The sequence below is a fragment of the Equus quagga genome, chromosome 1, assembly GCF_021613505.1.
Source record: "Equus quagga isolate Etosha38 chromosome 1, UCLA_HA_Equagga_1.0, whole genome shotgun sequence".
NCBI classification, from domain to species: Eukaryota; Metazoa; Chordata; class Mammalia; order Perissodactyla; family Equidae; genus Equus; species Equus quagga.
In genome coordinates this window covers 34,419,662-34,441,284 of record NC_060267.1, presented here as the reverse complement: position 1 = coordinate 34,441,284, position 21,623 = coordinate 34,419,662, and the positions used below count along the sequence as shown (strand labels likewise).

Below are 21,623 nucleotides of genomic sequence, written 5' to 3'. Positions count from 1 at the left end.
GAGTCCAGAAATACACGCTCACATTTACGGTCAATTGACTTTTGACAGGGTGCTAAAACCATTCAATGGGGAAAAAAATAGTCTTTTCAGCAAATAGTATCAGGACAACTGGACATTCACATGCAGTGGAATAAACCTGGACTCCTACCTCATGCCATATACAAAATTTAGCTCAGAATGGATAAAACACTTAAATGTAAGAGCTAAAACTATAAAATTCTTAGGAGAATATTTAGGGATAAATCTATGTGACCTTGGATTAGGCAATGGATTCTTAGATATGATGCCAGAAGCATGAGCAGCAGAAGAAAAAATAGATGTTGGAATTCATCAAGATTATAAACTTTTGTGCATTGAGGGACTTTATTAAGAAAGTGAAAAGACAATCCACAGGATGGTAGGAAATATTTGCAAATCATATACCTGATAAAGGACTTGTATATGGAATATATAAAAGAATACAACCCAATTATAAAAAGATAAATAATGAGCAAAGGATCTGAATAGTCATTCAAAGAATATATACAACTGGCCAATAAGCATATGCAAATGTTCTTGTCATGGTAGTCGTTTTTCACACCCACTAGAATGGCTATTATCAAAAAGACAGATAATAACAAGTGTTGGTAAGAATGTGGAGAAATCAGAACCCTCAAACATTGCTGGTGGGAATGTAAAATGGCGAAGCCACTTTGGAAAGTAGTCTGACAGTTGCTCAAAAAGTTAAACATAGAGTTACAATTTGACCCAACAATTCTACTTTATGTATAAACCTAAGAGAAATGAAAATATATGTCCACACAAAAAGTTGTACACAAATGTTCACAGCATATCTATAGAGGCAGAAAGTAGGTTAGTTTTTAGGTTCTGAGTTAGGTTCTGGGGCTGAGGAGGTGGGAGGTATGGCTAAAGGGTATGGAGATTCTTTTGAGAATAATGAAAATGTTTTAAAATTAATTGTTGGGATGGTTGCACAACTCTGTAAATAGACTAAAAACCATTGAATAGCACACTTTAAATGGTTGAATTGTATTGCCTATAAATTATCTCTGAATACAGCTGTTACCTAATAATAATAATAATAACAATAATAATAATAATAACTGTATTCTCAGTGCTGTTAACAATGCCTGGCAGAAAACATGTGTCTGATGTGTTAAGAGAATGTCTCTTATGTATTGACTAAGAATCCTCAAGCAATGCTCATTAAGTTTTCATTTTCATGCTGAATGTGGAGTATACTTTCTTTGCACTAATCCTCAAACTTTAACATGCATAAATAAACTAGGGGAGCATGTTAAAATGCAGATTCCTGGGGCCAGCCTGGAGGTGTAGTGGTTAAATTCACATGCTCTGCTTTGGTGGCCCAGGGTTTGCAGGTTCCGATCCGGGACACAGACCTCCACACAGCTCATCAAGCTGTGCTGTGGCAGTGTCTCACATATAAAGTGGAGGAAGATTGGCACAGATGTTAGCTCAGGGCCAATCTTCCTCACACACACACACAAAATCAGATTCCTGGGCCCCAGCACTAGACATCCTCTGCATTTTAACAAGACCTCTTCTAAAGCACTGTGCAATTACTACTTTTAAGAAATGGCAGCATGATCCAAAGAAAGAAGCCTTCCTCTCTGGCTAGGCTGTTGGGAACTTAGAACTGTTTAAGCCTTTTTTCTTCTTGGCAATGGGTTAGGGGACAGACAAGCAGAGTCTTTCTATGTCTGATCCATGTAGGTTGCAATACAAATTCCTTTTTTAAAAAAATCAGTCTTACTTTATACATACATAAATGATGATAGGTAGTTGAGTTGCCCCAAATTGGGAACCCATTTCTGTTTTTTGGCTTGTGGATGAATTAATGAATTCATTAAACACACACATATGCACACAACACACACCCAGTCTATCAAGAGAATGGTGGGGAATGCTCAAAATGAGATCTCAATAGGCAGGAAAATTAAAACTTCACTGGTTCTCAATAAATTTCTGGAAGTAGGAAAAGGCTTCACATAAAACCACATAGCTGAAGAAAAAATTTTTTAAATACAGCAACCTAAATCAAGTATTTAAATAAGACTGTATTAATATTCTATAAGCACAGTTATGTGGGAAATCTTATCTATATTTGATTTATGTAATTATTTTTTATAATATCGGTTATTATAGAATTTTAGAGTTAAAAGATACTTTGAAATGCTGATTTTGAAATGCATACTAATTCCACACGTGAAAAACTTTGTTACACATAATACATATAACAAATTATTTAAATAATATAGCAAAATATTTCCAAATATCTTTAGTTGATATAGGAACACATTTATTTCTAGCCGTTTTAATCCCCTTGCTACAATTTGTCACTGTCTTATAATATCTCATTCTTAAATGTGCTCTGGATTTACTGGATCTTTTTCATTCCCAGTGATTCAACTCTGATATTTAGTCCTTATTAACTCATAGCTGGTTTGGTGAACCAGCCTCTGCTGGCAGAGGGTGTGACAATGCAGAGGCAATGTTGCATCTGGAAAGAGGCTGGGGAGGCTGGGCAGAGAGAGCAAAGGTAGGGGTGGGTGTGAGAGGGGTGGAGACAAGTGAGAGCTGACAGAAAGGCCAGCTCCTCAGGGACTGATGGATCATGGGAAGGACCTTGGCTTTTACTCTGAGAGAGAAGGAAGGTCATTGGAGGGCTTTGAGCAGAGGAGTGACAGGATCTGACTTCGGTTGTAAGAAGGCCCCTCTGTATTGAAAATAACCGGAGGAGAGTAAGAAGCAGAGAGCTCAGGGAAGAGGAGACAGTTGCCATCATCCAGGGAGAGCTGATGGCACTGGGCACCACCATGGTAGTAGTGGAGGTGATGAGATGCGGTCAGGTTCTGGATGTAGCGTGAAGAAAGTTGGCAGAATTTGCTAGTAGATTAGATGTGAGGTGTGAGAGAAAGAGAGAAGACAAGATGCTTCAGGGATTTAGGCCTGAGCCACTAGAGGATTTAAGTGGCCAGTTTACTGACCTGTATCTATATATTTATATGTATATACATACCTATATATATATATATAATGTATGCAACATATTCATGATTTTTCTCAGAGTGCAATTGAAACAATCAGAAATTAATTGTGTGAGAGAGGCTAACTGGTTTACCCAAGGTTACCTTGCTAGCAAGAAACAAGCTTGGCTTTGAGTATCACTCAGTGTCACCACTGAGCCTGTCCTCTTTGCCCTAGAGCACATAGCTCCTGCACACATCTCAAGTTTTGGGTCAGCAAAAGTGCTATACGGTGTTTTGGATTTTAAGAATTCACAGATTTTACATCATCAAAGATATTTTATAGACCTAATCAGGAGCGCAGTGTTCTGGTGTTATCAGCTGTAATCTCGAATTCCAGGTCCCACATCCTGCAAATGTGCCGAAATGTAATGCTCTGACAGTGAGTAAAGAAATTTGGTTTTTAAGGTCTGTTTGCCATATGCAAAGAATGATTAATTTAAAACTACAATTGACAGGATCAAAAATTATTTAGGAAGTGGAAGAACATAAAACTGAGACTTCCAAGTTGATTGTATCATCATTGTCTTAGTTGCGTTTGTTTTCTTTTGGCCACCTGGAGGATATACATTTTCACCCTAGACTGGGATCTAATACTTATTCCGTAAGGAATATTTTTCTTTGGCCGAGAAATGCAAATTTGGTGCTAGATATGAGTTCTAAAATGTTACATTTCTATCAGATTTCCAAACTTTCTTGTATCAAAAGAAAAACTAGTTGAAACACTTTCCAAGTAAAATGGATTATACCTGCTGAAAGTATTACTGGTTCTCATTTAAGTTGCTGATTTTGTAAAAAGAGTCTGACCTTGAGGACAGCTGCCAGTTGGCACAGAACACAATAGAGATGAGAAGAGAGACGGGGCCAAAGCAAACACCTGAGTCTACCAGTTGTGTCCCGTGGACTCTTTCATGAATCCATAAGGCATTTGGAGTCTTGGATTTGAACATTCTTTCCAAAAGGCTCATCTTCAGCAAACTTGCTGCTAGTCTAGATTGACTGGCATTTTAAAAACCTGGCAGCGTCCTTGGGTCCTGCTTGTTAAGACTTGCAAAATCCTATGAACTCAGGCTGCAATCTTCAGCTGAATTTGGATATAGGAAATTAGCAATTACAAATTGTTCTTTCTGCCAAAAGTCACATGCCGCCACCGTTACTTTGCTCTGTGATGAAACAGGTCATTTTAATCCTTTGTAGTAGGTGGAACAATGTGTACTTGACCGACCAAAAGGGAAAATACTTCTTAATTCAAGGGAGATATTTTCAGCTACCACATGTAGGCTTTTGTACATAATAGGAAAAGTAATCTTTTTGCCCCCAAGTAAAACCTTTTAAAGTAATCTTGAAAGGCAATTGGCAAAAACCCCTCCACTTTAATAAGAGACTTTGTAAATTTGCCAAACTTTAATACCACCAGACCACACTAAACTAGGTTTTCCAACAGCCCAGTGAAAAGAAATGTGAAGCAATTAGACAGGAAATTATGTTTACTTGAACTTTAAGGTATTGCTTCAATTACTTTTTTCCATTGGCAAGGGATGTGTGGCTGGAGTCACACAAGGTTGTTTACTTCATGTTGTTGATGAGCATGGGTTATTGGTCTAATTAGTGAATCAAATAATTCTATAGCTGATGAGACCTTGGACGTTATCAAGTGCGGCGTTCTTATTTTCCAGATGAGGAAGCTAAGATCCAGAGGATGAACTTACTTGCCCTCAGTCATTCTTCCAGTTGGTGACAGTCAAGTCTGGAAGTTTTCCTATCTCACTGTCGTGAACAGAAGGAAAAGGCCAGCATTTTATGTTATTTGGATACTGGTATCTCCCCTTCTGCTTGTAAGTAAAATCAGAACATTTGGAGGAAGCTCTGGGGAAAGGGTAAGGTCAAAGGCAAAAAGACTTTATACAGTAAAAATACTATTTTGATTTTTTTCTTGTTTTTGTTTTTTTCCTTCCATCTGTTTTATGATGGTGAAAATTCTCCATGGTGCTACCTCTGTTCTCAGTCACTCAAGCCAGAAACCAAGAGCCATCACCCCGTCCACTAGATCACCAACTCTTAAACCACTCTGCTTCCCAAACAGCTCTCAGATCTTGCCTTCACTCTCCATCCTCACAAACACTGCCTTATCACCGTCCTTGTCATCTCTCACTACAGTACTGCAGTTGTCTTTTTGTTGGTCTTCTCTCTTCCAATGTCTTATTTCTCAGTGGCAAAAACTGCCGGTTGTCCTCCATTTCCATTTTTTTCTGGCACACTTCCCTGCTTGCCCTGCAGCTGGGTGTGACCATGTGACTAAGTTCTGGCCAATGGGAGGAGGGAGAAGAGTCATGTGGCAGTTTCTGGAGATCTTCTTAAAAAGACGGTTAGTGGGCACATTCTGCTCTCTTTTACAGTGTCCCTTCTTTTTTATTTATTTTATTTTATTTTTTGTGAGGAAGGTTGGCACTGAGCTAACATCTCTTGCCAATCTTCCTCTTTCTGCTTGAGGGAGATTGTCCTTGATCTAACATCTGTGCCAATCTTCCTCTATTTTGAATGTGGGATGCTGCCACAGCATGGCTTGATGAGCAGTGTGTAAGTCCATGCCGAGGATCCAAACCCACGAACCTCCAGCTGCAGAAGCAGAGTGTGTGAACTTAACCATTGTGCCACTGGGCTGGCCCCTACTGTATCCCTTCTTAACCTTGCTGTATGGAATGTGAATACTGTTATCTTGGACATTAGATTGGGGTCAAGTATGAGAGCAACATTATAGGAAGAGACTGAGTCTTTGACCAGGAGCTTCTGATGCCATATCAGCCCTCAACTGGATCTCTGGACTACTTTTTTGAAGCAGTGTTATTTTGGGTTACTGTCAATCAAGCCAATCCTAATACTATACAGCTGACCACCTAAATTCCACAATATATTGAAGGTAACATTTCTGAAACACAGATTTGATCATGTCCCCATACTTAAATGGCTTCCTATTGCTTATCGAATAAAGTTCAAATTCCTTGACTAGCCCTCCAGGGCCCTTTGTGATCTGACCTTGAACTTTCTCTGGAGCCTCATCTCTTTTCACGCTTCCCCTTTGTGCTTAAAGCTCCAGCGATACTGACTCACACGTAGTTCACTGAACTCCAGGCTTTTGCCCATCCTGTTTTCCCTGGCTGAGAAATTTCTACTTATCCTTTTAAAGTCAGTTTGGATGCTTCCTCCTTCTGTAGCATCTTCCTCTAACCCCCGGAACTCTAACTGAGTTAATTCTTCTCTCTTCTATGTGACGTTCATCTCGTTCTTGCTTCTGTTGTTACTCTCATGCTACATGGTAATTATTTGTCTATATGTATGTATTCTTGCCTGGACCATGAACCCACTGAAGAAGAAATCATTTCTTTTTTTCTCTTTCTTTTTTTTCATCCTTTCTTCCTTTTTTATGATTGGGGGAGAGGATATTGCTTAGGCCCTCAATAATTGTTTGTTGAACTGAACTAATTTGAATTGAACTCTGAGGGTGTCTTAGGAAAGAGAGTTGGAGAACAAGAAAACTAGGTAAAAACCAATAAAGTTCTTTTTTGAAAAATTAGTTTATCTATTTATAATTGGCAATATAATTGAGTCCTAATTATTAGTGTTTACTAAGCACTGTAAACTTGGGCTTGGGCAGCAAATTTGAATATTTATAACTTATCTGGTTATTTCATATTATATTTCCATGAACCCAGAAGAATAGAGTCCTTCTAAGATATATATTTAGGCTACTGGTATTGAAGAGAAAAGAATATCAAACAACCGGCCATGTCTCAGAGGTAGTAGATGTGAGGTGTGGGTGTATTAGAGTTAATTCATGATTATACCAAACATAAAAGAAAATGTTCAGGAATAAGGTAGCAATAAAATGAAAATAAATCTGCTACCATAGGAACTAACTAGTAACACAGTGAAATCTCCTGACTCATCTGGAATTAACAGAGAGAGATTTGTAAATTGTGGTAAAATGAAAGATATAAATGGATTCAGATGAGTATTATTTTGTTTTACATTTATTTAAATTTCAACTCAGCCAATCCAGTGTAAATTTGAACTATAGGCAAAGCTGTAGGACTAAAGTAAGATGGACCCCAAATCCTGGACCCTTGGAGATGGGATATGAGATCAGGCTGAGTGTCACAAAGATAATGTTGATCTAAAGAAGCAAAACCTAAAAGAATAAAAAAGGTAAACTATATTGCTTAGGGATGCATACGTTGATGATAAAACTATCAAAAAAAACAAGGAAATGATTCTCAGAAATATCAAGATAATGGTTCTCTCTGGAGCAAAAGATGGGGTTGAATTAGAGGGAGACACATGTTGGGTTTCTAGGGTTCTGGAAAGGTTTATTTCTTGACATAGGTTGCATTTACACATGTATTTCCTTGAAATTATTCATTAAATTGTACAGAGATGATTCATGTGTTTTTGTTTGTATAGTATATCTCACAATTAAAAAAGGAGGAAAGCCTGCATATCAATAAGTAAAAGTGAAGCATTCCAATAGGAAAATGGGCAAAAAATCAGAAGACAATGGTCATTAAACATAAAAACTATGTTCAACGTCATTACTAATCATGGACATACAAATTAAAAATGCAGTGAGATACCATTTAATACCCACCCAATGTGCTTAAAAAGTATGACAGTATCAAGTTTTGGTGATGCTGTAGAGGAACGGCATCTTCTATATGCTGCTGGAAACCAAAGCTTAAAACTACTGGGGCATTATCTAGCAGAGCTGAAGACGTGTATACCCCAAACCTAGCAATTACTGGCCAAGATACATGTACAAGGATGTTCATAGCAAGATCATTTATAACAGCAAAGTTCTGGAGACAAACTAATTGTCCATTAATAGGAGAAAGAATAACATTTCCGTTTCTACAATAGTCAGAAATAGATTAGCTAAAGTTACACACATTTACATGAAGGAATCTCATAAACATGTTAAGGAAAACAAGTCACTGGAAAAAAGTATGATGTCTTTTACATAAAATTAAAAACTCACAACATTATACACACACACACGTGCATGTTAAGGATATGTACATAAGTGGTAAAATTTTGCAAGGAACAGATAAACACAAAACTCGTGGTAATGGTTGAAGGTGGCTCTTAGGGGTTGCGATTGGGAATGGACACACAGGTCACTTCAAAATGTTAATGTTCTGTTTCTCAAGCTGGCTGGTAGATATGTTTGTTCATTTTACTTATTTTTAAATTGCATAGACTTTTACATATACTTTTTTGAATATATTTCACTTTATAAAATTTTTACATTAAATAAATAATTTGATTATTGTTTTGATGTTCCAGGTACCAGCCAAGTTTCCAGGAAGGGATTATGATGTTTACAATCTTGATGGCAGGAAGATTCTACGTGGAATAATTATTAAAAAAATACTTTCTAATCTACAAATTAGAGAGTGTAGAGGGCATAAAGGAATTATTGAGTGTGCAGCTGCCCCACACCTGCCCACTCTGTGGGTCCCTGCCCTGGCAGAAGGGGAATATAGTACAGCTCTGCCTGAAGCAGCCACCACTTGTCCTACCATGTTACTACAGAGAGCCGGTGCATTTGTGGGGATTAAAACCCCCGAGAAGATTGAATTCTCCTGCGAAACAAAACCAATGCCTTTCGAACACAAGATACAAGGTTACAAGAAAAGAAAATCAATATTTAATCATCAGTCCTCATGCTCTACTCTTGCTGAAAATCAAGTTAATTCTTTCTTAAATGATCTGTCAGCTTGTTAATGCCTACACCATAACGTTAGAAAGCATGTTTGAGGTAATAATGTCAGAAAGTTTGATTATTCCTAACCATGTTCTTTTTATATCTAGAAATTTAATTAATCAATAATACCAGAAAGAAGGGAGAGGGGGCCATATTAAATTTTAATATCTTTTAGCCTCTTCAACAGTCTATCAGAAAAGTATGAAGTCAGACTCGTAACTGGGCAGCAGCACATGGGTTGCAACTTGTTAATCCTAAATTTTTCTTTCTCTAGGGCATGCATCCAACTGGAAAAGAAAATACCCACAACTTTCTTGCTGACTGCTTTTGGACCACATTCTAACTTTCTCCCGTTTAGGCTGAGAGTGAGGGGGAAGTCAAAGCTTAGAGGGGCAAGATGGCAGAAAGCATGAGATGTGTCTAGAGGGAAATCAGTGAGTTTTGTTCATTCCTGAGGGGCCTTCATGATCAGGGAGTTGCAGGACTTCCTCTTCTCGGCAGTGTCACATTTGCCTCAGACCCTCAAGGAAGAGCTTTGTCTCAGGCCTTTCCTAAGGGGCTTTTAGTGGCTGACGGTCAAAAGGTTCAGAAGATTGTTTCCTAAGAAGTACCAAAAGTAAACGACACTTACGACCTGATGGAACTGCCTCACTAACCTCCCATATATTTGGATTTTCCTGAAGGCCAAAGTGATGCCTTTCAACTCCTCGTTTGGCTTTTAGTCTTCCTAAATTTGAGTCACTTGAGAGCTGAACACAGATGGGGAAGCAGAAAGGGGAAAAAAAGCAGCTAACAAATAAAGGATTCAGGCTCAATTTTCAATGCAACTTGCTCTGTTTTTTTTTTTTTTCCTTGTTTTATCTAACCTAAGCTACAGCCTTGCCTTTCTTCTGAAATTTGGACAACACAAGTTTCTATAAATTCACTCTGAGAAACATCTGGACTCTTGGCAGCAATTTGCCAAACAGACATCAGCACCAATGGAAATGTTCTGTATTGCTATAAAGAGCAGAAAGAAATGGTAGAGATAAATGAGTGGTAAAAACTTCTGATGTATCACAATAAGATGTTCCCTTTCTTAAGTCTTGCCAGAGTTCACTGTTTACTTTTCTTGATGTTCTTAATTATACAAACTTTAACTTTGTGGAGCTCTGATTTGGTATCACTTAATTTCATAAAAATATAACCAGATGTGCAATTCTTTTAATGTTCAAAATTCTATCAGGAACATGTGTTGAATATCTCAGTAGGAACATTGCAGAAGTTCTTGAAAAATAAAGTTGCCGACTTTTCAAAATCAGATTTTAAAAACTTTCCAACAAAATGTTTAAACACATCAGTATATCTGACTCCTTGTGTTCACAGTCAATATGGGGACAAAGAGGTCTTTTGTATATTCACTATTGAATAAGTTCTAGAACCAGGTTCACAGACTTTTTTTTTTTAAGTTAGAAGGCTCCTTAGAGATGACTTAGTCTAGTCTTTTAATTCTAAAGAAAATGAAATATATGTTGAATGAATAAAGAAAGGAATTCCATTATACTAGGCTCATAGAAGATATAACAATATAACAGTAATTCTTGCCTCAAGAAGTTGACATCCTATTAGGTAAAATGAGAAATATACAGAAATAAAATGAGCAAGAATATTAAATGCCTTAAAATGAATAAATGAATTACTGAGGTAGAGTAGAAGAACGTTCGTGTATTCATGGTGGTGTCTGGGGTGGGAGGAGGGAAATTTTCCTAGGAAAGGTAACATATAACTTGGCCATTGAAAAATGGATAAGATTTTGACAGGAGAAACTGTAAGTGAAGGAAATTGCAAATAGGGAATAGCATGGATATGTATGAAAATTGAGAGGGAAAACTGGAAAAGTGGGTTGGTCTTGCACGCTAGCCTAAGAAAGAGCTACAGAAACTAAGAACTGCATGACTGAAGAGAATTATATTCTTGATCAACTCTATAACATTCTCACCAATGCATCCAGTTTAAAAAACAACCTCTGGTAACAGAGAATCTACCACCTCTTGAGAGTTTCTGTCCCAAAGTTGTTTAGTTCTGTTTTCTCTTTATATTGAGCTAAAGTAATTTTTCTTATAGTTTCCATTTATTTGTTCAAATTCTACCTCTCATGGCCACCTGGAACAAAAGAAGTCCTTTTCCAAATGGCATTTATTCAAATATTGAAGTCAGCTATTTTTTTTATTGTTATTCTTATGGCCGAAATATCTCCATTTCTTTACCCACTCATTATGTGACCTGGTCGTGGATCTTCCCCATCCTGGTCACTGTGGTCTGATTGATCTCTGTGTTTCTTACATCTCCCTTTAGCTGAAGCACCTCTATTGGACACAATTCTGATGGCATTAAGGTGCAGTGGAGCAGTCTACTACTCCTCTTTTATTCTGGACATCACAGTGTAACTGATGCAGTTTAAGGCCACCATCGTTTGGATTTAGTTTAGTGGGCGATGCAAGGCCATCAAAGGTTTTTGAGCACAGGCTAAGAGCTGGCAGTGGCTACGGTTGGATTGAAGAAAAGAGAATGAAGGCAGTGGGGCAATTATTAGGAAACTAGGGTAATGGTCCAGGAAAAAGGCTATGTAAGGCTGAATTAAAGTGGTGATTGTGCAAATGAGATAGTGAGTGATGTGAGGGGTATAGGGAACAGATGCCATGGGCTTGGCATCTGATTGGATGCTGGAGAGGGAAAAACTACAGAGACTTCCAAGGCTTTTAGTTTGGATAAAGAAAATGGTGGTCTCATTAATCAGATATAAGGAGACAGTCTCAAGGCACAACTGACTTCAGGGGAAGATGTTGAGTTTGGTTTTGGACATAAGAAATTTGAGATGGCAGCAGAGGTTAAGACTGGAGGAAAACTGGGAAGCCACCTTCCTTTAACAGTCAAAACTGTGGGAGTGGGTAAGATCCTCAAAGTAATGTCTTTAAAGAGAGAATAGAACCTTGAGAAACACCTACTTTTCTGGGCTTGCAGTAGTAGAAGAAGCAGAGAAGGAGAGTGAAGAGAACCAGTATGATGCAGCATAGGGATGTCAAGGGAGGGATAAAATTTTATCATTAAATGTCAGGGAAGTCAAGGAGAATAAAAACAGAGGCAAAGCTATCACATTTGCTGATTAAGAATGCATATTACTAAGGGGAAATTTTAGTGAGGTATCAGGGACAGAAATTATATAAGATGTTAGGATACAAGTAGGTCCTGAGGAAGAGGAGAACACAAAGGTAAATGAGTTAGAAAACATTGTCAATCAAGTTAAGGAGATTAACAAGATCAAAGGAAGGTGTTTGATTGTTCTGGTGGTGGTGGGAGAGGATTGCTTTGTTTTGTTTAGGATGGGGAAACCTGAGCAAAGGCAGCGAAAGGATACAGTGAAGAGGGCGGAACTGAGAAGAAGGAAATAAGTGCATCTGGAACCCTTGACTATGTAGGTGTGTTAAGATAGTTCAGTATAAGCCCATCCATCATGTCACTCAAACACAATGGTTTGGCTGTAGCATTCAAGTATTCCATTTAAGAACATTTATAGTATATTACCATAAAAAAGAAAAATTTAATGAAAAAAAAGGCCCAGAATATGATTGAGAGATAAAGGACTGCCTTTCCTGCCTCCCTCTCTGTTAGTCTCTGCCTCTCTCTGTCTCTCTGTCAATCTCTGTCTCTATCTCTGTCTCTCTCTCTCTCACACACACACGCCCACCCACCCACCCACACACACACACACAGCCATGGGCACTTCCAAAATATTTCTTTGACTCCATCTTTCCAGCAGGTGGTTTGATGAGCCAAGTTAACTACATATTTACCATGGAATTATTTCACCCAGGCAGGTAAATTAAGTAAAATGCCAGCATTTTCAGTGCTCAAGCCTGATTCTAGGTCCTCAGAGAGTAAGAGCTTTGCATTCAAAAAGTACACTAGAAGGGGGGCTGGCCCCGTGGCCGAGTGGTTAAGTTTGCGCGCTCCGCTGCAGGCGGCCCAGTGTTTCGTTGGTTCGAATCCTGGGCGCGGACATGGCACTGCTCATCAGACCACGCTGAGGCAGCGTCCCACATGCCACAACTAGAAGAACCCACAACGAAGAATACACAACTATGTACCGGGGGGCTTTGGGGAGAAAAAGGGGAAAATAAAATCTTTAAAAAAAAAAAAAAGTACACTAGAAGGGGACTAAATTATAAATTTTAAAAATGTATAAACCATAAATTATAATTTTATGCCAATTTGATTTCTTATTTAAATGGTTCTTTATAAATTTGAATTTCCTTTGCTTACCATTTTGGCTGTTTTTTCCCTTTATTATGTGTGGGAGAATTAAAGAGTCAATGTCTATCAATCAAAGATTTTTTCCTTGAAACAGCAAAACTTCAGTTCAGGGGTAGAGAGTGCTTATTAAGCTTGTTTTAGCAATTTAGGCTTTAACATAATTGTACCTATTCAAATGTTTTTATGTGTGTTCAATAAAGTAGAGCTTTTCCTTCCACTGCTAACCGTGAAAATAAGAAAAATACTGTGGCATTTGATAGAGACATAGCAAAATTAGATTTTTTGAGAGAAATGCAAATATTTCTTGTTAAAATAAATGAGTAAACTGCCTGAAAAAAGTATTTCATTCCCTATAATTAACCAGCTCTATCTGAGGTCTCTGAGGTCCCTGACACACACACGCGTGCGCACACACACACACACACACACGCATTGTCAGCAGTACTGAACAACTACTAATAATTCCTGGAATACACAGTGGGTTTCACACTTCTGGGCTTTGGACAGTTTTTGTCCCTTTGCCTATAATGCTTTCTAGTTGGTATCTGCCTGACAAATTCATCCTGCTATTCAAGACTTAGCTCAAGCAATTCCATGTCTAGGAAACCTTTGCCGAGTCACTCAGGCAAAATAAGCTCTAATATATCTTACACATTCCTTGACTGCTATGGATGCTTGTTGTATGCCCAGTACCTTGCACGGTGCCTACCACACACAGGAGTGCTCCAAAATGTTTGTTGGCCAAATGAAGGAAGCACTGATGAATCTATCTGGATGTAGAGAAATGGAAAAGGGAGCCAGAGGCCTGGAGTGACTTTTTATTTGAAAGAAAAAGGAGACCCCTATATGAACAATTGAAAGGATATCATGTGTAGTAGACTGAATAATGGCCACCAAAGATATCCAGGTACTAAGCCTTGGAACCTGTGAATTTATTGGCAAAAGGGATTTTACAGATGTGATTAAATTAAGGATCTTGAGATGGGGCAATTATCTTAGATTATCTGGGTGGGCCCAAGGATGTAATCGCAAAGTCCTTGTAAGAAGGAGCTAGAGCTGGGCTGGCCCCGTGGCCGAGTGGTTAAGTTCGTGCGCTCCGCTGCAGGCGGCCCAGTGTTTCGTTAGTTCGAATCCTGGGCGCGGACATGGCACTGCTCATCAGACCACGCTGAGGCAGCGTCCCACATGCCACAACTAGAAGAACCCACAACGAAGAATACACAACTATGTACTGGGGGGCTTTGGGGAGAAAAAGGAAAAAATAAAATCTTTAAAAAAAAAAAAAAAAAAAGAAGGAGCTAGAGGGAGATTTGAATAAAGAGGAAGAAGACAATGTAATGATGGCAGCAGTGGTAGAAAAGGCAATGTGATGAGGGGTCGTGAGCCAAGGAATGAGGACAGCTTCGGAATGAGGACAGCTTCTAGAAGCTGGGGAAAGCAAGGAAACAGATTCTCCCCCTGGAGCCCCTGGAGGGAATGCAGTCCTGAAGACACCTTAGTTTCCGCCCAGGAGACTTATTTTGTACTTCTGACATCCAGAACTGTAAAAGAACAAATGCATGTTGTTTTAAGCCACCAAGTTTGTGGTAATTTGTTACAGCAGCCCTAGGAAACCAACACACCATGAAAGCCTCATTCTCTGTCTAGACTTGAGAGCGTCCTTCCCCAGCTCTGACATCGTGTCTAGAGGAGAAAGGAATCAGTATTAGCTTAGGAGTCAAAAGATCTGTTCAAGTCTTGATGCTACCAATTTCTAGCAAGACATTTTTGTCAGAATCATTGAGCTTGACTTTCACAAAGTTAAAATGATACCTGCGCAATCTATTTCATGGTGTTATGAGCATCACATAGTATAATATATATATAAGCATTATGTAAGCTGAAACAAAAATATAAACTATTATTATTGCTGCTTATTCCTTTGGACTTAGGAATTGAAGGCTTCTGGTAAAATGGAAATAAGCCTCATTTGATCATTGACATTGTAGTTCTGTGCTTTGAATAGTACTTGGCACTAATACTTTGTAAACAGTTGTTGAGGGAAAAAACTAATAAATGAATGCATAAGTGAAATTGGCCTATTAGAAAACAAGATGAGTTATCAATAGGATCTTGTTGAGAATGAGTCAGAGAGAAAGTAAATATTGGGAAGAGACAAAGTATTTGGGACAGTTTAGGCCATAGGGTACCCTATGGGGGTGGAGAGCTATGAAGCGGCTGATGTGAGAGGTATGTGTGGAGTGAGAAGTGGGGCAAGGGCAGATTCCTAAAGCTGACATGTGAAGAGCGACTAAAGGAGAAGGAAACTGAGAAGCAGTGGGAGGCCAATCAGAGAGACAGGAGGAAAATCAGAAAAGAGTATTAGGACAAAGGAGAGAATGTTTCAAGATAGGAAGAAATGATTGTCACTGTTGACTTTTGACAGAGGGTTAAAATAAAAAAAGACAGAGTCAACCAAAAGTGTCCTTTGGGTTTATTGAAGTGTCATTGGTGGCCAGTGGGGTGGGGATGCTGACAAGTGGGAGTCGATGAGGGATGGAAGGGAACCACCTTCTTTCTCCGTGGGTTTTGATTGTGAAACTCCCTAAGTGTTTTCCTGGTTCTCTTCCTGCCTCATCAGCTGCCTTCTCTGGCTCCATTTCTGACTTCTCGTGCTCTTCCCTCCATGAGCCCTGATGCTTCCTACAGCTCAGTCTGTGATATTATCTGCACAGATGCGTTCCCTTGATAAGCTCACTTCATCCCAAATCCTCAATTATTGAGTCTCTGGGTGACCTTTAGTGTTGACCTCCAGCACAGCTGACTGCTCCTGAGTGCTTTTCTGGATATCCTCCAGAGTAGTCACCCGTGAACTGAAACCAAGACTAGAGTTTAATTTACCTTCCATGATCCTATCGTATGCAGTAACTTTTGTGCCCACTCTCTTTCGGATGTTTTCCTTCTAGAATTATTTTTCAGAAACCCGGAAGAGAACAGGGTGCTGGAGGTTAACTGCAGTAGAATGGCGGATTGCACTTTGCAAGCACAGCCTAGCACCTTGGGAGAGAGGATCAGAATTCAAAGTATGCTTGGTAAATAAGAAAAGTGCCCATATTAGTTTGCTAGGGCTGCCATAACGAAATACCACAGACTGGATGGTTAAAACAACAGAAATTTATTTTCTTACAGTTCCAGAGGCTAGAAGTCTGAGATCAAGGTGTTGGCTGGGTTGGTTTCTTCTGAGGCCTCTCTGCTTGGCTTGTAGATGCCGCCTCCTCTCTGTCTTCACATGGTCTTCCCTCTGTGTGTCTCTGAGTCCTAATCTCCTCTTCTTGTAAGCACACCAGTCAGATTAGATTAGGGCCAACTCGAATGACTTCATTTTACCTTCATCACCTCGTTAAAGGCCCTATCTCCAAATACAGTTACATTCTGAGGTACTGGGTGTTAGAACTTCAACATATAGATTTTGGGGTCGTGGGGGGCACACAACTCAGCCCATAACAGTGGCCAAAGACAGGATGAAGCTCAGTTAAAAGGAGGAAATTTAGGTAGCAAAACAAACTCCTTGTTCATCCCCAGATGAGGATGGGCTGGGTATATGCAAATTGGGCTGGAAAAGTTCCGAGGTCCTTATGAGTAATGTGCTGACCACGAGTCAGGGATGTAACTCAGTAAAACACAAAAGCACGATTCCTGGATATATAAATAGAACAACCACAGTGGGACTTGGGAGGTAATTCAGCAATTATGCTTTGCCGTGGTCAGCAATACAACACCCTTGCCAATTCTGAACTCCAAACTAAAGAGCGATGTGAAGATTTTGGATGTGATTCAGGGGAGAACTGCATAGAAACACATATTTTTAATGATTAGAAAGTAAAGGTACTGGAATTTCTCAGCGAGGACTGAGGAGGCTGAGGACGGATTTGCCGATGTTCCTTTACTCAAAAGATGTCGCTTGGAAGATAGTGATCAGTAGTTCTCCACTCCACAAATTAGGGAGTGAAAGGAAAGAAATTTGGATTTGTCATAAATTATTTCTTATTGATAGTAATTTGTTGTCATAAGAAAGTATTTCTTAATAGTGTGAGTTGTTAAAAACTGGAATGATTTACTAACTTTAAAAATAAGATAAATTGTCTTTTTATTTCAGGGGATTTTATCATGATATGGCCTAAAGTTATGAACATATGGACTATAACCATTCGTTTATTCAATGAATATTTATTAAGTGCCTACCATGTTCCAGACACTACTCCAGATCTAGCAGTGACCCAACAAAGTCCCCATCCTTATGAAGTTTACTTACAGCAGGGAAGGCAGACCACACACACACACGTAATGTTAGAGAGTGATAAGGTCTATGAAGAAAATAAGGCAGGATAAAAGAACAGAGAGTGACAAGACTAATACTATTTTATTTTATTTTATTTATTTTTTATTGAGGTCATATTGGCTTATAACATTACATACATTTCTGGTGTATATAATTATATTTCAGTTTCTTTAGATTGCATCATGTTCACCACCAATAGACTATTTTTTATCCATCACACTTACGTGCCCCTTTATCCCTTTTGCCCTCCCCACACTCCCTCCTCCTCTGGTAACCACTAATCTGTTCTCTTTGTCCATATGTTTGTTTATCTTCCACATGTGAGTGAAATCATATGGTGTTTGTCTTTCTCTATCCGACTTATTTCACTTAGCAGAATACTCTCAAGGTCCATTCATGTTGTTACAAATGGCATGATTTTACAGCTGAGTAGTATTCTATTGTGTGTGTATGTGTGTGTGTGTATGTATGTATGTATATATATATATATACATACATACATACATACACCACATCTCCTTTATCCATTCATGTGTTGATGGGCACTTGGGTTGTTTCCACATCTTGGCTATTGTGAATAATGCTGCAGTGAACATAGGGGTGCATAAATCCCTTTGAATTGTTGATTTCATGTTCTTTGGATAAATACCCAGTAATGGGATAGCTGGATCGTATGGTATTTCTATTTTTAATTTTCTGAGACGTCTTCATACTGTTTTCCATAGTGGCCACACCAGTTTGCATTCCCACCAGCAGTGTATGGGGGTTCCCTTTTCTCCACATCCTCTCCAACACTTGTTGTTTCTTGTCTGGTTAATGATAGCCATTCTGATGGATGTAAGGTGATATCTTATTGTATTTTGATTTCATTTCCCTAATAATTAGTGATGTTGAAATGATTGATACTATTTTAGACAATGTGGTTAGAGAAGGGCAGTCAAAGAAAGAAATATTTAAGGGAGGGCTCAGAGGAATCAACAACAGTAGCCAATATTTATTGAGCACTTACTATATGCCAGAGATTGTGCTAAATTCTGTATCATTTAATCTTTACAATAATTTATTTTACAAAGGAGGAAATCGAGGCTCGGGGAAGTTAAATAATTTGCTCAGTAACTTACAGAGCTAGTAAGACTCACAAGCTCTGGCTGAGCCTTGCTTTTTCCCTAGCTGCTATTAATATTAATATTAACTTTAATAATAATGTTAATGGATGAATAATGGCCCCAAATTAATATTAACATTAATGTTAATATTAAAGTTGAGGCCCTGTTGAGTATAGGGTTTTGCTTTATTTTTAATGATTATTATTTAGGTAACAGGTGAATTTTACAGAACTCCAGTGTCCCTGTGCAATCTTGAGTACCATGTGACTCTTGGTTCCAAGGCATGACCAAGACCAGACACTTTACTGATGTCAGTCAAGCCAGAAGGCAGGTGTCTCAGTAGGCATGAATGAATGAAACCTCATGGAGCAGTGGATGGGGTGCCTTTACTAGGAGAATGGGTCATTCATCCATGGTAACAGAGGGAAAGCACGGTGTACTGCCATGATGCAGGTGATGGATGGAGGTCGTGGTGGGAGCTCGCCAAAGTTCCCTTCCAGTGGTTTCTACTCTCTCAGAGAGTTAAAATAGGGGAGGGTGACAAAAAAAAAATCAGTAAAATATGGATTGGTGTTTATTTTCTTAGTGATAACATAATCTTCCTTAATGCAAAACATTTCATCATATTTAACAGGAAACTCTCATGAGGGGAAGATAGACAAGAAAGTACATCAACTGTAACGCCAAGTGATAAATAAGTAAATAATATCTCAGTGGAGGAAGTGTGAGGCCAGAGAAGGGAGTGATTTACTCTTCCTGAGCGACTCAAAGAAGTTTTACAGGGTAGGTGAAATTTGAAGCAGCCCTGGAAGGATCTGATGGTAATGAACACTGTTCTCAGTACTTACTATTCATAATGGTCCATGAGAGGCAGAGGTGGTTCTTGCCCCCATGTTATTTCCAGGTCAAGGGAGTGATGTACACGCTCACACAGCTGGCGTGTGCAGCACTGACACAAACTGGCCTAGGCTGGCTCCAGAGCCTGCTCCCCTCTCACAATCATTTCCCCATCTTAACTTTTTCACATGAATACCATCACAATTTAAAAACTGCCTTCACAACTTCCTATTTGTCCCTCTGTGGATGTTTATGCGTCAGCTGACTGCAGGATTTTACTTCAGATGGACATTTTGATTGCTCTCAACCAAGCTTACCACCTGGGGTTACCAAAGGAGCTCTTAGAAAATTCCAAGGCCCAGGCTGCACCCTGGAGGATTTTGATTTAATTGGTCTTGACTGGGGCTCAGGTGCCAGTGTTTTTTAGAATCATTCCCCCAGGTGATTCTAACGTGCAGCTGGGGCTGAAAATCACTGACTTAAATGGAAGAGAAGAGTTCTGAGGGGCAGATAAAAGAATTTGATACCTGCAGTACCATTGCTTTGGGTTAAGAATTTCTCCCTTAAAATGGAAATGTTCTTTGGGGTCAGAGCAACATGTGAAGTCTGTAGGAAGAGCTTAGTGGGAGTGATTTTATCCACTCTCCTTTCTCCTTGTGTTGAGACCTTCAGGAGGGGCTGCAGTAGAGCACCGAGGCGTAGAAAGGAAGGGGCCTGAGGAATCAGAGAAGCCCGGGTTGAATTGACAGGCAGGGATTTGCTCTGCTCTTAGTAAAATCATTTGACATCATTTGAATATTTATCAGTGTAACTCAGTAATGGACTCCAAGACCAAACCAACTGGTGAAATGATTTAATGATAATCCTAAATAAATTTCAAGATCATACTTTGGCTGGTGAAGTATTAAGATGGCTAGGCTGTAAGTTTCATGAAGGCAGCTGTTCTGTCTTGCTGTATCCATAGCACCTAGCACAGTACTTAAAACCCAGTAGCCATCATTAAACACTTGTTGAATGAGTGCAATTCACCACCCATCTTCATCAATGTGAAATAATTTGTTCCAGAAGAGGAAATAGGTTTGATGATTGATTCACAGTCTGTGCCATAGCATTGTAAGAACATTCTATAATTTGCTTCAATTTATTTATCCGTTTCCCTATTCAGGGATATTTAGATTGTTTCCAAGTTTTTGCTATTAAAAACTATACTGCAAAGAACACCTTTGTATGTGTTTGCCTGCACACTTATACAGGTGTTTCTGTAGAATATGTCCACAGAAGTAGAATTGCTGGGTTGGTGGTAATCTGTTTAAATACTGTTAACTAGCTTTCCAATTTTATACTCCCAATAACACACCAAATGCAAAATATAAAGGAAAATATGATCAACTTGCCTTAAAATATAAAAATTCTGAATCACAAAATATACAGTAAACAAGTTAAAACATATTGTAGCCCTTTCCACTTCTTTCCAGTACAAGTAAGATATATAATGAACAAACTCAAAGTTCTAAGTTCACCTTTTGTAACCAGCTCATAAAATGGCTGAGAGAGACCCCCTACCTTTGTGTCTGTCTTTGCCCCGAGAAGTTATTTAGGAGAATATTCACATCTCCAGATGGTTCTTCAGGGCAGCTTGGCTGACGGTAGTCAGGCTGAGATCCAGGAAAGAATGATCTAAGACTGCAGGTGCTCATTCTGCCATTTTTCCAAAGCGAACTCCCAGCCCTGAGCGGGCGGGGCGGCACACAGGGCAGCCTGGAGCCCTCCCTGGCCCATCTTCCTCTCCCCTCCCTGCTCACCCCCCAGGGACGCTCTAGTTTTGGCAAAATGGATGATCAGGCTGTCCTGGGCATAACTAATGCAAGAGAATTCTCACCAAGGTTGATCATAGGTAGATATGCCAATTCCCCCTTTTTCTGAAATGTTCATTGTAAGATTTTTGTCCTACATGGAAATTCTGGCTGAGAGTTTAATTCTCAGAGTTGGAGTAGAAGTGTCTGACTCTTCCTAAGGAATCCTTTGAACTCTGTATCTCCAAAATCTTTAGCTTTATAAATAGTCAAGAGATATGAAATAAATACATAGATGACCATGTGTATTTTATGATTTAGACTCTCCTTTAACTCTGCTTGAAATTTGGGTGCACTATCCTGAGAAAAAGAAAAAAGAGCTTAGCTGTTGCTGTAGTTTACATCTAGTTATGACAGAGCTGCTCTTCCAAGGGAAACTATGTTCCTGGATGTGATTGTAGTTTAGAGGGGATA

The 21,623-nt window shown here is 39.1% G+C and overlaps 1 protein-coding gene across 11 annotated transcripts in view; it reads right to left on the bottom strand.

Moving 5' to 3' along the window:
• LMNTD1 (lamin tail domain containing 1) overlaps positions 1-21,623 on the bottom strand; it is a 365,312-nt gene that overhangs the window by 63,311 nt on the left and 280,378 nt on the right. The gene's annotated exons all lie outside the window — the stretch shown is intronic.